This window comes from Aptenodytes patagonicus, chromosome 4 (genome assembly GCF_965638725.1).
Source record: "Aptenodytes patagonicus chromosome 4, bAptPat1.pri.cur, whole genome shotgun sequence".
In the NCBI taxonomy this organism is placed as follows: domain Eukaryota; kingdom Metazoa; phylum Chordata; class Aves; order Sphenisciformes; family Spheniscidae; genus Aptenodytes; species Aptenodytes patagonicus.
The window spans coordinates 65,761,816-65,775,699 of NC_134952.1; the positions used below are offsets into that span (position 1 = coordinate 65,761,816).

At 46.5% G+C, this 13,884-nt stretch overlaps 1 protein-coding gene across 1 annotated transcript in view; it reads left to right on the forward strand.

Annotated features, from left to right (window-relative positions):
• The first annotated feature begins 4,498 nt into the window (after positions 1-4,498).
• ARHGAP24 (Rho GTPase activating protein 24) overlaps positions 4,499-13,884 on the forward strand; it is a 292,263-nt gene continuing 282,877 nt past the window's right edge. Inside the window, exons 1-2 of the mRNA XM_076337010.1 lie at positions 4,499-4,609; positions 12,329-12,432. The gene's annotated coding sequence lies outside the window, so the exon portion shown is untranslated. The remainder of the gene's footprint in view (positions 4,610-12,328; positions 12,433-13,884) is intronic.

The following is a 13,884-nucleotide window of genomic DNA, read 5'->3' on the forward strand; positions in this document are numbered from 1 at the left end:
CACTTGGCCTTGTTGAATCTCATACAATTGGCCTTGGCCCATCGATCCAGCCTGTCCAGATTCCTCTGCAGAGCCTTCCTACCCTCAAGCAGATCAACACTCCCGCCCAACTTGGTGTCGTCTGCAAACTTACTGAGGGTGCACTCGATCCGCTTGTCCAGATCATTGATAAAGATATTGAACAAGACTGGCCCCAAAACCGAGCCCTGGGGAACACCGCTTGTGACCGGCCGCCAACTGGATGTAACTCCATTCACCACAACTCTCTGGGCCTGGCCATCCAGACAGTTTTTTACCCAGTGAAGAGTATGCCTGTCCAAGCCATGAGCAGCCAGTTTCTCCAGGAGAATGCTGTGGGAAACGGTGTCAAAGGCTTTACTGAAGTCCAGGTAAACAACATCCACTAAGCAGGTCACCTTGTCATAGAAGGAGATCAGGTTAGTCAAGCAGGACCTGCCTTTCATAAACCCCTGCTGACTGGGCCTGATCACCTGGTTGTTCTCTACGTGCTGCGTGATGGCACTCAAGATGATCTGCTCCATAACCTTCCTCGGCACTGAGGTCAGACTGACAGGCTTGTAGTTCCCCGGATCCTCCTTCCGGCCCTTCTTGTAGATGGGTGTCACGTTTGCTAACCTCTAGTCAACTGGGACCTCCCCGGTTAGCCAGGACTGCTGATAAATGATGGAAAGTGGCTTGGTGAGCACTTCCGCCAGCTCCCTCAGTACCCTGGGGTGGATCCCATCTCACCCCATAGACTTGTGCGTGTCTAAGTGGTGTAGCAGTTCGCTAACCATTTCCCCTTGGATTACGAGGGCTTCGTTCTGCTCCCTGTCCCTGTCTTCCAGCTCAGGGGGCTGGGTACCCTGAGAACAACTGGTCTTACTATTTAAGACTGAGGCAAAGAAGGCACTAAGTACCTCATTCTTTTCCTCATCCTTTGTCACTATGTTTCCCCCTGCATCCAATAAAGGACAGAGATTCTCCTTAGCCCTCCTTTTGTTGTGAATGTATTTATAGAAACATTTTTTATTGTCTTTTACCACAGTAGCCAGATTAAGTTCTAGTTGGGCTTTGGCCCTTCTAATGTTCTCCCTGCATAACCTCATGACATCCTTGTAGTCCTCCTGAGTTGCCTGCTCCTTCTTCCAAAGGTCATAAACTCTCTGTTTTTCCCTGAGTTCCAGACAAAGCTCTCCGTTCAGCCAGGCCGGTCGTCTTCCCCGCTGTCTCATCTTTCAGCACATGGGGATGGCCTGCTCCTGTGCCTTTAAGATTTCCTTCTTGAAGAATGTCCAGCCTTCCTGGACTCCTTTGCCCTTCAGGACTGCCTCCCAAGGGACTCTCTCAACCAGACCCCTAAACAGGCCAAAGGCTGCCCTCCGGAAGTTCGAGGTGGCGGTTCTGCACCCTCCTTACTTCTCTGAGAATCAAAAACTCTGTCATCTCATCATCGCTTTGCCCAAGACGGCCTCCAACTGTCACATCACCCACAAGTCCTTCTCTGTCCACAAACAACAGGTCCAGTGGGGCACCTTCCCTAGTTGGCTCAATCACCAACTGTGTCGGGAAGTTATCTTCCACATACTCCAGGAACCTCCTAGACTGTTTCCTCTCTGCTGTATTGTATTTCCAGTAGACATCTGGTAAGTTGAAGTCCCCCACGAGAACAGGGGGCTAGTGATTGTGAGACTTCTCCCAGCTGCTTATAGAATATTTCATCTTCCTCTTCATCCTGGTTGGTTGGTCTGTAGCAGACTCCCACCATGATATCTGCCTTGTTGGCCTTCCCCCTGATTCTTACCCATAAACACTCGACCCTTTCATCACCATCGTCAAGCTCTAGACAGTCAAAACACTCCCTAACATACAGGGCTACCCCACCACCTCTCCTTCCTTGCCTATCGCTTCTGAAGAGTTTATAGCCATCCATTGCAGCACTCCAGTTGTGTGAGTCATCCCACCATGTTTCTGTGATTGCAACTGTATCGTAGTTTTCCTGCTGCACAATGGCTTCCAGCTCCTCCTGTTTGTTGCCCATGCTGCGTGCATTGGTGTAGATGCACTTCAGTTGGGCTATTGATCCTGCCCTAATTCCTATGTGACCATTCTCAGGTGCTTCCGTGGTTTCTAACTCATCAATAAACCTTGCATCTTTGCTGCCACGTGAATCTCCATCCCCTACCTCCATTGAGATGGCAGACCGAAGGACCTTACTAGCATGCCGCCCCCAGGCTTGTTTCTAGTGAGCCTGGTTTTATCCCTTTCCCCTTTCAAATCTAGTTTAAAGCTCTTTCAATGAACCCTGCTAACTCCTGTGCAAAGATCCTTTTTCCCCTTTGAGACAGGTGTACCCCATCTGTCACCATCAGGCCTGGTGTCATGTAGACAGACCCATGATCAAGAAATCCAAAATTCTGCCAGTGACACCATCCTTGGAGCCAGGTATTGATCTGCTGGCTCTTAAACCATTGTAAAGAATGCTGAAAAAACTGGAATATCATAAGGATGCTGGAATTTTTGCTAGTCTGAGGGTGACTGGCCAACTCTCCCCTTGGGAAAGAGCTTGCAAAACAACCAAGTTAGTGCACACAAAAGCAACCAAGTAAATGAAGGGTTTGTAAGTGAGTCTGAATTGGAGTGTGTGCCCAAGAGCTAAGTTGTACTTCCAAATTGCTGGGGGTGATATGTAAATAAGCTTATTGGGATAAGGGGTGGTGCTGAAGGTGCTGCACTCTGCATTTCTAACTCAGGTTTTGAATTTGCACTGGGATTGATGTAATGTAATTATTCACTAACCTTGTGATGAAGAGGGCAAGAAAACATTGTTTTACCTTGCTTAGCAGCCCATCAGCTTCAGGAACTTGATGTGCAGTAATTCACCAACTGATGAATTTCTGAGTGCTAAAGCTTCATTTTCTAGCCTTTGGAATATAGTTATTACTCTGAATGAATGAAGATAATCCTTAACATGTGAAGATGTTGGAGAGCTATCTGTGTCATTCTCTTGTATGTTCTGTAAAACACGCAATTTTCCAAGTGGAGTATGATACTGAAAGTTCAGGTGAAAGGTGCTAATTTCCTGAGTGCAGCTGTCTGCAATTGAGTGTTGTTGGAGATCCTCTGAGAATTCCTAAGCCGTTCATCTCTCAGGATTTAGTACCTTCCTGGGTACATCTGACATGGTGTTGCTCTTTTGTCTTCGCCTAAAATAATGCTAGAACAGTATCGTTCTCTTCTGCTGAACGTCAGCTAATGCTGACAGTACTGTAAGAAAGTACAAACAAGAAACCCAACCTTTTCTTTTGGATTTTATTGTTTTCCATATGATTGTGAGGGGAACCGTATATCTGAAGTGTTCTTTTACATTACAAAAACAATCTACTGCAGCTAGTGAACAATAAATATGAAGAATCATAACCACCTCAACTCTTTCTGGTGGTTGACTTAAATTATATACCATTTCTAATAACATTGTAAAATTGTTTGGACAAAACAAAACTCTTCTTTCTGTAGATTAAATATACCTCTCGTAGTACATACTCAGCATTATGACTGAGATTTGACTCATAATACAATTGTTCTTTTACCACTGTAGCACTGGATTTAATTTCTTGTTCCATAGCTTCCAGGAAGCCTTTTTCTCTTTAGTCATCCAGTGCAAGCATATCTTAAATGACCCATGATGTGCGTCTTATGGTAAGAATTAGAAATGGCAGAACTGCTTTGGATGAAATATGAAATGACCAAGCTTTAATCTCAAAAATGGGGTTAAACTCCTGTTAGGTTGTGGACCCTATAACTTCCCCTTGTATGTTGCCTTTTAATGTGCTTTACTTTGCCAGTTTCTCTCCTCCTCTAGCTGGTCTAAAATCAACTGAATGGGTAGTATGACAAAAGGGCTACTTTGGTTATTTTACTGATCAAATAGAAATCGTGTTTAGGAATTCTAGGAAAAATAATGTCCAGGATTGAGATGAGCATCTGGCCAAACTGAATCTCTGAGTCCAAGGATGTGCTCTCAGTGCTCATCCATACAAGTTGGTGGATTCTTCAAATCTAAAAGTTTGAAAGCTGTAGTGAAACCATCATAATCCTGACCAGAATCTCACATTGAGAGTTTCCATTCAATAGAGGTATAGTATTACACATAACATTCCAAAAGAGATTTCTATTAAAATTTCTGCAGAGGTTTCAACATCCTGCCTGTCAGCTTTGTAGAGTTGTATTTGCAGAAACAGTGGAACTACATGGTTTTTTGAAATACCTGTCATGATAAGTAATCAAAAAATCTGTTAGGTGGAAAAAACTTAATGAGCCATCAGATTTTGGGCAGTGGAATTACATGACTCCTCTTGCCATATGCTTACTTGAGCTTATCTGTTACAGGACAGGTATTGCTGTGGATCCTGAAATGCTTGCTAAGTAATAGGCTAGAAAAAGTAGATTATTCTCTGGTAGTTGTCATTCATTAATAATTGTCAACCCTATCAGGAACAGCTGTGAATTTTGATGCTCCCCTTCCAAGGCAATGCAGTGAGAATAAAGAAGCAGCAGAAGCCAACAGCCATGAATGGATTTCCTTAGAGAGAACTCCATTTATGCAGAGGTAATTTACCTTTGTTCCTTTTATCTGAGCCTACAGGGAAGACTGAAGGTAAGTGCTTGTCATGGTTTAACTTCAGTCAGCAACTGAGCACCACGCAGCCGCTCGCTCACTCCCCCCCGCTGGTGGGATGGGGGAGAGAATTGGAAGAGCACAAGTGAGAAAAATTCATGGGTTGAGATAAAAACAGTTTAATAATTGAAATAAAATGATAATAATAATAATATGATAATAATAATAATACACAAAGCAAGTGATGCACAGTACAATTGCTCACCACCCGCCGACCGATGCCCAGCCAGTCCCCGAGCAGCTGCCCCCCCGGCCAGCTTTCCCCAGTTTATGTACTGAGCATGATGTCACATGGTATGGAATGTCCCTTTGGCCAGTTTGGCTGTGCCCCCTCCCAGCTTCTTGTGCACCTCCAGCCTTCTCAGTCGGTAGAGCATGGGAAACTAAAAAGTCCTTGGCTAGTGTAAGCACTACCTAGCAACAACTAAAACATGGGTGTGTTATCAACTTTGTTCTCATCCTAAATCCAAAACACAGCACTGTACCAGCTACTAGGAAGGAAATTAACTCTATCCCTGCCGAAACCAGGACAGTATCCACCCCTTATTCTATACCATCTGCGTCATGCTCAAGTCTCATATTTTCCAGTACTTTTTCATTAATCACCACCCCCTTTTTTTTTTTAATACACACACACACACACACACACACACACACAGAGATATCATTCCCTTAGTCTGTGGGCCATCCCTCTAAAACATTCAGTGAGTTCATTTAGTCCATGACTTTAGGCTCCATCTGTCGTAATAACCTTCCAGGGCAGGAAAAATGGAGATGGTATGTGGTGTTGGATTGTTTCATGTTGAAGTCAGTTCTGGTACCATCATCACTGTGCTTTGCTTGGTTTCACTGAAGTTATTCTTCATTAGGCTGGGTGATTCTTATTGTAATAACATTAGTATGGCATATAATATTATTAGTATTACTATTATAACTATAATTAGTACTTAACATCACATAATTCAGATCATTGGCTATTCTCACCCAAAATCAAATCCCCTTGAGGTACACATCAGACTTCCCCATCCTTCCGCATTATCCACCAAGTGCACCCAGGTCCTTGAGCACAAGCAATCCCACGGATGGGTTTGCCTTTGCCCGAGGCAGGAATAACCCAAACTGTCTTCCCCAACATATTTTTTATGTGCACTACAGGGACTTTATTCCCATCTACAGTACGTAAAAGTTTTGACTGGGCAGGGCCAGTTCGATTGGCAGATCCCCTAGTGTTGACTAACCAGGTGGCCTTTGCTAAATGTGTGTCCCACTGTTTGAATGTCCCACCACCCATTGCTCTCAGCGTAGTCTTTAACAGTCCATTGTATCATTCGATTTTCCCAGAGGCTGGTGCATGATAGGGGATGTGATACACCCACTCAATGCCATGCTCTTTGGCCCAGGTGTCTATGAGGTTGTTTCGGAAATGAGTCCCGTTGTCTGACTCAATTCTTTCTGGGGTGCCATGTCGCCATAGGACTTGCTTTTCAAGGCCCAGGATAGTGTTCCGGGCAGTGGCATGGGGCACGGGATATGTTTCCAGCCATCCGGTGGTTGCCTCCACCGTTGTAAGCACGTGGCGCTTGCCTTGGCGGGTTTGTGGGAGTGTGATATAATCGATCTGCCAGGCCTCCCCATATTTATATTTCAGCCATCGTCCTCCATACCAAAGAGGCTTTAACCGCTTGGCTTGCTTGATCGCAGCGCATGTTTCGCATTCATGGATAACCTGTGCAATAGTGTCCATGGTCAAGTCCACCCCTCGATCACGAGCCCATCTGTATGTTGCATCTCTTCCTTGGTGACCTGAGGTGTCATGGGCCCACCGAGCTAGAAATAATTCACCCTTATGTTGCCTGTCCAGATCCACCTGAGCCACTTCAATCTTAGCAGCCTGATCCACCTGCTGGTTGTTTTGATGTTCTTCAGTGGCCCGACTCTTGGGTACGTGAGCATCTACGTGACGGACTTTTACAGCCAGGTTCTCCACCCGGGCAGCAGTATCTTGCCACAATGCGGCAGCCCAGATGGGTTTGCCTCTGCGCTGCCAGTTGCTCTGCTTCCATTGCTGCAACCACCCCCACAGGGCATTTGCCACCATCCATGAGTCAGTATAGAGATAAAGTACTGGCCACTTTTCTCGGTCAGCAATGTCTAAAGCCAGCTGGATGGCCTTTACTTCTGCAAATTGGCTTGATTCACTTTCTCCTTCAGCAGTTTCTACAACTTGTCGCATAGGACTCCATACAGCAGCTTTCCACCTCCGATGCTTTCCCACAATACCCACTGATGGGTCCATCAGTGAACAAAGCATATTGTTTCTCATTTTCTGGTAGTTCATTATACATTGGGGCCTCCTCAGCACGCGTCACCTCCTCCTCTGGTGATATTCCAAAATCTTTGCCCCCTGGCCAATCCATGATCACTTCCAGGATTCCTGGGTGACTGGGGTTTCCTATTCGAACCCGTTGTGTGATCAGTGCGACCCACTTACTCCACGTAGCATCAGTTGCAAGATGTGTACAGGGGATCCTCCCTTTGAACATCCAGCCTAGCACCGGCAGTCGGGGTGCCAGGAGGAGCTGTGCTTCAGTGCCGATCACTTCTGAAGCAGCTCGAACCCCTTCATATGCTGCTAATATCTCTTTTTCAGTTGGAGTATAGTGGGCCTCGGATTCTCTGTATCCCCGACTCCAAAACCCTAGGTGTCGGCCTCGAGTCTCCCCTGGTGCTTTCTGCCAGAGGCTCCAGGTAGGGCCGTTCTCCCCGGCTGCAGTGTAGAGCACATTTTTTATATCTTGTCCTGCCCGGACTGGCCCCAGGGCTACTGCATGAACTATCTCCTCTTTAATTTGTTCAAAAGCTTGTCGTTGCTCAGGGCCCCATTTGAAATCATTCTTCTTTCGGGTCACTTGATAGAGAGGGTTTACAATCAGACTGTAATTTGGAATGTGCATTCTCCAAAAACCCACGACGCCTAAGAAAGCTTGTGTTTCCTTTTTGCTAGTTGGTGGAGACATGGCTGTTATTTTGTTGATCACATCCATTGGGATCTGACGACGTCCATCTTGCCATTTTATTCCTAAAAATTGGATCTCTTGTGCAGGTCCCTTGACCTTACTTTGTTTTATGGCAAAACTGGCTTTCAGCAGGATTTGGACTATTTCCTTCCCTTTTTCAAAAACTTCTCCTGCTGTGTTGCCCCACACGATGATATCATCAATGTATTGCAGGTGTTCTGGAGCCTCACCCTGTTCCAGTGCAGTCTGGATCAGTCCATGGCAAATGGTGGGGCTGTGTTTCCACCCCTGGGGCAGTCGGTTCCAGGTGTACTGAATGCCCCTCCAAGTGGCCTGCACTCCGCTGCCAAAGGGATTGAGAAAAACGCATTAGCAATATCAACTGTGGCATACCACTTGGCTGCCTTTGATTCCAATTCGTATTGAAGTTCTAGCATGTCTGGCACAGCAGCACTCAGTGGTGGCGTGACATCGTTCAGGCCACGATAGTCTACTGTTAGTCTCCACTCTCCATTAGACTTCCGCACTGGCCATATGGGACTGTTAAAGGGTGAGCAAGTCTTGCTGATCACTCCTTGGCTCTCCTGTCGATGAATCAGCTTATGGATGGGAATCGGGGAGTCTCGGTTGGTGCGATATTGCCACTGGTGCACCGTGGTGGTAGCGATTGGCACCTGTTGGTCTTCGACCTTCAGCAGCCCCACAACAGAGGGGTCCTCCGAGAGACCAGGCAAGGTGGACAGCTGTTTAATTTCTTCCGTCTCCAAGGCAGCTATACCAAAAGCCCACCGGTATCCTTTTGGGTCCTTGAAATACCCTCTCCTGAGGTAGTCTATGCCAAGGATGCACAGAGCATCTGGGCCAGTCACAATGGGGTGCTTCTGCCACCCATTCCCAGTTAGACTTACTTTGGCTTCCAATAGAGTTAGCTGTTGGGATCCCCCCGTCACCCCAGAAATACAGATGGGTTCTGCCCCTATATAGCTTGATGGCATTAGGGTACACTGCGCACCGGTGTCTACTAGAGCCTTATACTTCTGTGGGTCTGATGTGCCAGGCCACCAAATCCACACAGTCCAGTAAACCCGGTTGTCCCTTTCCTCCCCCTGGCTGTAGGCAGGGCCCCTCTAATCCTCATCACAGTACTCATTTCTCATTTCTTGTACATACGAGTCAGAAGTTTCTTCATTAAGATCAGGAGTAAGATCAGCCCTTCTACTCTCTCTGGGGAACTGCCCGCTGGAAACTGGAGCAGCAATTTTCCTGGAAGAACCTCTTTCTGTGATTGTTTTCCCTTGCAATTCACGTACCCGTGCCCCTAGGGCTGCAGTAGGTTTTCCATCCCACTTCCTCATGTCCTCTCCGTGGTCACACAGGTGAGGCACCATAGGGTGCCCCGTGGTGTGTACCCTTTATATTCTCTCTCAAGCAAAAGAACGCTGACTCCTAATAGCCGAGATACTGGTCCATACAGGTGAGGAGTAGGACCTATCCTCTCTGAGTTGCTGGATCTCCTGGGACAGTTTCTCCACAGCCGAGACGAGGGAGGAAGAGAGACTTTCCTCATATTGCCGGAGTTGACCAGCCAATTCATCCACTGTTTGTTCCTCTCCATCTTTCCAGGTCATCACTGCCAATGAATTGGCGTATGACGATGGTGTGCTCCTTATAAACTTCCACCACATGGGTTGTGTGCACTTGACTTCATCTGGATCTTTGGATAGTTGTTCATTGTTCAGGTCATCATAAATCACCTCCAGCACAGCTAATTCTCTCAGAAACTGGATACCCTTCTCCATGGTTGTCCACTTGCTTGGGCAACTGTCGTGGTTTAACCTCAGTCGGCAACTGAGCACCACGCAGCCGCTCACTCACTCCCCCCCGGTGGGATGGGGGAGAGAATCAGAAGGGTAAAAGTGAGAAAACTCATGGTTTGAGATAAAGGCAGTTTAATAGGTAAAGCAAAAGCCGCGCACACAAGCAAAGCAAAACAAGGAATTCATTCACTACTTCCCATCGGCAGGCAGGTGTTCAGCCATCTCCAGGAAAGCAGGGTTCCATCACGCGTAACGGTTACTTGGGAAGACAAACGCCATCACTCCAAACGTGCCCCCTTCCTTCTTCTTCCCCCAGCTTTATATACTGAGCATGACGTCACATGGTATGGAGTATCCCTTTGGCCAGTTTGGGTCAGCTGTTCCTGGCTGTGCCCCCTCCCAGCTTCTTGTGCACCTCCAGCCTTCTCAGTCAGTAGAGCATGGGAAGCTGAAAAGTCCTTGACTAGTGTAAGCACTACTTAGCAACAACTAAAGCATTGGTGTGTTATCAACATTGTTCTCACCCTAAATCCAAAACACAGCACTGTACCAGCTACTAGGAAGGAAATTAACTCTATCCCTGCTGAAACCAGGACAGTGACATATGACATCTTCCTTAAAGGGATACCTTTCCTTCACACTTGACAAGAGTCGCCTCCAAAGGCTGAGGACTCGTGTCCCTTTTCCAATCGCTTTATCAATGCCCCCTTCCCTAGAAAGGGATCCCAGCTGCTTGGCTTCTTTACCCTCTAATTCCAGGCTACTGGCCCCATTATCCCAGCATCGGAGCAGCCAGGTGACAATATGCTCGCCTGGACGACGGCTGAAATCTTTTCGTATATCTCGCAGCTCACTCAGGGATAGAGATCGGGTGGTCACTGCCTCATTTATGAGTTCTTCCTATTCTGCCTCCCTGATCAGTGGCCGGCTCTCCTCCTGCTGTTCTCATGATGGCCCTTCTCCAGGGTAGTCTGTCTCATATACTTCTTCCTCCAGCCCCCTTTTAGAAGAAGCTTCTTCCTCCCTTACTAAACGAGCCGACTTCCGCTTCCAAAATTTCTTCTTGTGTACAGGGGCAACTGATACCGGCACAGGCTGGTTCTTTGGTTCAGCCACAGGGCCTGTCGCCGGGGTCTGAGTGGCCGCAGGGCCTGTCGCCAGGGTCTGAGTGGCCGCAGGGCCTGTTGCCGGGGTCTGAGTGGCCACAGGGCCTGTTGCCGGAGTCTGAGTAGCCGCAGTGCCTGTTGCTGGGGTCGGAGTGGTCGCAGAGCGTGTCGCCGGGGTCTGAGTGGCTGCACGGCATGTCGCTGGGGTCGGAGTGGCTGCAGTGCATGTCATTTTACCATCAGATCCAGAGACCTTCTCTTCCCTTTGAGGGTACTGAATGGTGTTGAACAGGGCTTGGTAGGCATGGGCCAGGCCCCAGCACGTTGCAATGATCTGCATCTCCCTGGAGTTGCCAGGGTGACAGCATACTTTGTCCAAATGTTCTACTAACTTTTCAGGATTCTGCACTTGCTCAGGGGTGAAGTTCCAAAACACTGGGGCTGCCCATTGGCCTACGTACTTGCCCATCTTATCCCACACACCCTGCCACTCATACCTTTCCAGCCTTGGGGCAGATCTCTGGATGATATTCTTAAATTGCTTACCAACTTTAGACAAAACCAAAACAATATTCCAAAGAAGTACCAATAGAAGTATCTTAACTACCCAAGGATGTTCAAAATACTGAAAAGTTACTGTAATGAAGGAGGAAACATCACAGAAGAAGGTAGTGACACTGCCATTCTGTATTTCCTCCGTAAAAAAACCTCTCAGAAAAGTCACTGTTATTGGTAGTTGTCTCCATGAAATGGTATCCGTGGTACAGTAACGGCTTCATTGTGAAACTTACATACCACACTAACATCAAGGTCAATGTTCTGAAAACAAACCTCACAAGTGAGACATCACTATTCACTGCAGACCACAGCAAACTGCAAAAACCAACACCAATCTTTAACATGTACAGCAAAAAAAAAGCACGATGCAGATTAGACAAATCAATATCGAGAACAGAGAAACCAACTTGTGACCCACAACTACTAACAGATATAAGTTCCTTAATACACTTCAGTTAATCTGTTATTATCTCAAACCCTTTGAGCCCCATGTTGGGCGCCAAAAAGGACTGTTGTGGTTTAACCTGAGTTGGCAACTGAGCACCGCGCAGCCGCTTGCTCACTCCCCCCCGCCGGTGGGATGGGGGAGAGAATTGGAAGAGCACAAGTGAGAAAAACTCGTGGGTTGAGATAAAAACAGTTTAATAATTGAAATAAAATTATAATATAATAATAATAATAATAATAATAATAATAATAATAATAATACACAAAGCAAGTGATGCACAGTACAATTGCTCACCACCTGCCGACCAATGCCCAGCCAGTCCCCGAGCAGCTGCCCCCCCGGCCAGCTTTCCCCAGTTTATGTACTGAGCATGACGTCACATGGTATGCAGTATCCCTTTGGCCAGTTTGGCTGTGCCCCCTCCCAGCTTCTTGTGCACCTCCAGCCTTCTCAGTCGGTAGAGCATGGGAAACTAAAAAGTCCTTGGCTAGTGTAAGCATTACCTGGCAACAACTAAAACATGGGTGCGTTATCAACTTTGTTCTCATCCTAAATCCAAAACACAGCACTGTACCAGCTACTAGGAAGGAAATTAACTCTATCCCTGCCAAAACCAGGACAGTGCTTGTCTAGGGGAGTTGAGCAAGTGGCAGTGGGAGACTGCCTTTTTTTCATGTCATCTTTATTCCCTCATGCTTTCCTAGATACGAGAGCTCTACAGAGGCAGGGGACTGAGGAGACAGGAGATAACATCAACTGAGCAAGAGATCATTTCCAAGACGAAGAAACAGGGGAACCTGCGCAGAAGGTGGGTTGTACAAATAGAAATAACTTGTGGCATTGGCTTGCTGCTATGCTTCTTTCCCTTTCTCACAAGGGTTGGGTAAGTATGCGTTATGGGTTGTGAAGCTAGAAGTTTTTCTAATATGGCTGGTTTGTCCTGGCCCTGAAATAATGCTGATAATGTTAAACTTGTAATAACAATACTTCCTTTTTGACTCCTAGAAAACCATATCCTCACTTAAATATTTTGGCTCTCTGACCTTAGCATGTTTGTTATGTCCATAACCTGTTGCAGTAATTTGTGTACTGTAAACCTGTATTTATGTGTAGAAATAGAAATGCATGTCCAGCACTGACAGATGGATGCTGGACTGTGTTTTTGAACTATGGCACCATCTGTTCAGCTTGACATGGTTTGGAAACAAGCATTCAGTGAGCTACTGGCATGTCCTCTGCTTGCCTGAGGAAGATGCTGAAGACTGCAGATGGACAATGCTTAGAGGTGGCCATGAACCATTTTAAGGGAGAAAAAGAGGGGACAGGGGAACATGAGTCTTGATTCAACAGTTCCTGAAGGGAGACAAATGGCTGAGAAGGATGGCAGAAGTTTGGGAAACTAGAAGGAAGTAAGAGATGTTGCTGGTCGGTTTTCTTTCTTTTTACCAAGATCATCGTGGCAAGGTGATTGGACACCTGACACTTATTTTTGTTGAGCTGGTTGAATGATATAGCACCACCACATGCATTTAGGAGAACAGCAGACCTCTGCAATTGCATGACACTATCTGTCTGAAAGGGCTTATGGAATTGAGTGCTATTGCCCCATATTAAGTGGGATTTATGTCACTAGCTTGCACCGAGCCAAACCACGGGTGGACATCCAGGCAGCAGAACCTGTGTCCCAGGTCCTGGGTTCCTAGTCTATCCAGAAGCAAGTCTGTTTTGTGCCTGAATTTGGCTGACAAAGGCAACTCTGCTCACAACCTGAGAGTTTGAACACAAAGTGGGATTTCATTGTTAGTACTGGAGCTGGGATGCCTGTTGTCAGTAAGGATAGAAACCCACCAGAACTAACAAGTCTGAGGTGTGGTAAAAACAGTTTGTCCAGCTGATTGCTTGCAGCTATTAAATGCTTTCAAAAGTTCTTACATCACTCATCAGCCACAGTATTTGAGTGTACCAGTGGTCTGTGTCTGGAGTGTGGCTCAACTCGCATCTTACCCTTATGTTTGCTCTTTGTGAGGAGGAAAAATGTTATTCCTACTGTATAGATGGGGAGCTGAGAGAGAGTAACTGGTTTCTAAAGAGTCTCATAAGAAGCCAATGGAGACAAATGATTTCTAAGGTTGCCAAGTATTATTTTTGCAATTTGACCACGGGCCACCTTTAATTTCACAAAGATCAGAGATCTAAGTCATGCTACAGTACTCAAACACTATGGTTACATAGCTTTATGATACACTGACAGGGGTGTTTG